This window comes from Biomphalaria glabrata, chromosome 2 (assembly GCF_947242115.1).
Source record: "Biomphalaria glabrata chromosome 2, xgBioGlab47.1, whole genome shotgun sequence".
NCBI classification, from domain to species: Eukaryota; Metazoa; Mollusca; class Gastropoda; family Planorbidae; genus Biomphalaria; species Biomphalaria glabrata.
In genome coordinates, this window is record NC_074712.1 from 5,330,882 (window position 1) to 5,333,572 (window position 2,691).

A 2,691-nucleotide genomic window follows, 5' to 3' on the forward strand; every position below is an offset into this window, starting at 1 on the left:
ATCCCATAATACATGTTCTGATAACAAACAAATAAGTTATTGAAGCTTAATCCTAACAGGGGAGTGAAATACTACTGAGCAAAATAAAGAATCATGTCAAAACCTGGAAAATAATTACGGAGAGAAAGAGTTAAGTTGGAGTCTCCATCGCTTCTATATCGTGCAAAAACAGAATCAGATTAACAAAAAAAAAAAAAAAAAATTGCCGAAACCCGGGATCGAACCAGGGACCTTTAGATCTTCAGTCTAACGCTCTCCCAACTGAGCTATTTCGGCAGTTACGAAGCGATACCTGTCAGAAAACTTTAGTGTACTTGCGCTGACCTGGTCATTTTGGTCTAAAAGTTATGGTGTTTGGACCAAGTAGGCGTAACTGTTTTGGAAGATCACTCTCAGTGTCCAGCTGGGACCAACTTAAAAAGTAAATTACAAACAATGTTTCTCAATCTCTCGAAAACAGCCTCCTTCCTCTTTTTGTTTCTCTCCAAAAGGAAATTTGACATCATGATGTTCTACTTATATCCACCAAATGTTTTCAAATCGATTGTCTGTGACATCCTGACATCTTGGACTCTTCTTGTTAGCCAATACACAAAATGATGTCAGGATGTCTCAATGCTAAGTTGTATAGGCAGCATGGGCGTAGCCAGGGGGGGGTTCTTGGGGTTCAAACCCCCCCCGAAATGAAATCCCCCCCCTTCGGGAGGGGGGACGGAATTAAGTGACTGATTTTTGCTTTCATTTTGTTTATTTCAGGTTAGATTTTAATACTAAATCATCACTTACCACAGCACAGCCGAGGCAGTTTTGAGTTAAAAACCCTCTACCAGGGGGTTTTGAGTTTAAATCCCCCTACCAGGGGGTTTTGAGATTTTAAAAACCCCTATCAGGGGGTTTTGAGATACAAATCCCTCTACCAGGGGGCTTTGAGTTAAAAACCCCTACAGGGGGTTTTGAATTTTAAACCTCCTACCAGAGGTTTTTGCAGTTAAATCCCCCTCTTCTATAAAACAAAACAAAAAAAAAATGCAAACAACAATCCCCAAATTCCAACAGCACAGTTGAGGAAGATTTTGATTTTAAAACCCCATCCAAAATTTACTATAACCCCATCTTCAATATAAAAAAAAGCAAATTACACACTCAAAATTCTATGAGCGTAGCCAAAGGGGTTTTGAGTTTAACCCCCCTCCCCCTTCCAGTTGGGGTTTGAAGCCAAAAAGTACCTCTTCAATAAAAAAAAAAGCGTAGCCTAAGGGGTTTTGAGTTTAAATCCCCCTCCTCCAGATGGCTTTTTCTTTAAAGTTTAAAACCCCTCCAGATGGTTTTGAGTTTAAAATTCCCCTACAGAGCGTTTAGAGTTGAAAACCTCTCTCTTCAATATTATTTTAAAGCAAACTACAGTCACCAAATTCTATGATCGTAGCTAAATGGGGTTTTGAATTAAAAACAAAACAAAAAAAAAACCCAGAGATTTTTTAGTTTAAAACCCCTCAACAGATGATTTGACGAAAAAACTTTCTTTTTCGATATAAAATCTAAAGCGAAATACAGGCATGTAATTCCAAGAGCGTAGTTAAGAAAGGTTACAAATTTCTACCAGTGGCTTGGGCTTCATTAATTAAGTGTGAATAGTCTTCTGCCGAAATTGAAAATCATTAAATGTGTCTCAACAAAGATGGCTAAGACAGATTTTAGGAGTCAGTCATAGAGATCGGGTCTAAATCAAAGAAATCATATGCCGAACTGGGAGTCGAATCCTTAGTAAGGTTGTGACAGAGCGTCGCATGAGGTTTTGCAGGACATGTTTTCCGACAAAATGAATTACGCAAAATAAGAGTTGCGGAAACAGCTTGCCGGAAAATGCGCCGAACGGCGCGAGAGGGTTTAAGGTCAGTAAGAATAGCACATTAGGTTTTTGAAATAAAACTTTTTAATAGCAAGATAATGCACTGTAGGTACCTCAGAATATGCAGTTTGTTATCTTTCAATACCAGAAATAGTGCTCGGCGGCGGGGCTTCGCCCCGCGCTGGGGGAGTGCTGCGAACTCCCCCAGACCCCCTTGCTAGCAAGGGCGGGGAGTCTACAATAAACAATAAACGTCTTCCGAAAGGGTCAGAATGTAATAAAGATTAATTATGTACACACACACACATATATATATATATAATTTTTTTTGCGGGGGGGGGGGGGGGGGAGGTCGGGGGGGGGGAATCCCCCCCCCTCCAAAACCCTCCCCGAAAAAAAATCCTGGCTACGCCCATGATAGGCAGGCTCATTTTTTATTTCAGTGATTCTAAAATAGTTTGTTTTTATTTTATTTGAGTTTGTTTTTTTTAGGCTGCTGGGAGTGTCGACTTTAACATTCTTCTTCTCTCTCTAAAACATTCTCACACTCTCTCCCTCTTTCTCCCGAGCTCTCACACACTCTCTCCCTCTTTCTCCCGAGCTCTCACACACTCTCTCCCTCTTTCTCCCGAGCTCTCACACACTCTCTCCCTCTTTCTCCCGAGCTCTCAGACACTCTCTCCCTCTTTCTCCCGAGCTCTCACACACTCTCTCCCTCTTTCTCCCGAGCTCTCACACACTCTCTCCCTCTTTCTCCCAAGCTCTCACACACTCTCTCCCTCTTTCTCCCGAGCTCTCACACACTCTCTCTCTCTGTCTCACTCTCAAATGCACTCTCCTTT

At 41.5% G+C, this 2,691-nt stretch overlaps 1 non-coding gene across 1 annotated transcript; it reads right to left on the bottom strand.

Moving 5' to 3' along the window:
• Positions 1–203: 203 nt before the first annotated feature.
• Positions 204–276, bottom strand: Trnaf-gaa (transfer RNA phenylalanine (anticodon GAA)). The gene has a single exon. It is a non-coding gene; the product is annotated as a tRNA-Phe (tRNA).
• Positions 277–2,691: the final 2,415 nt, after the last annotated feature.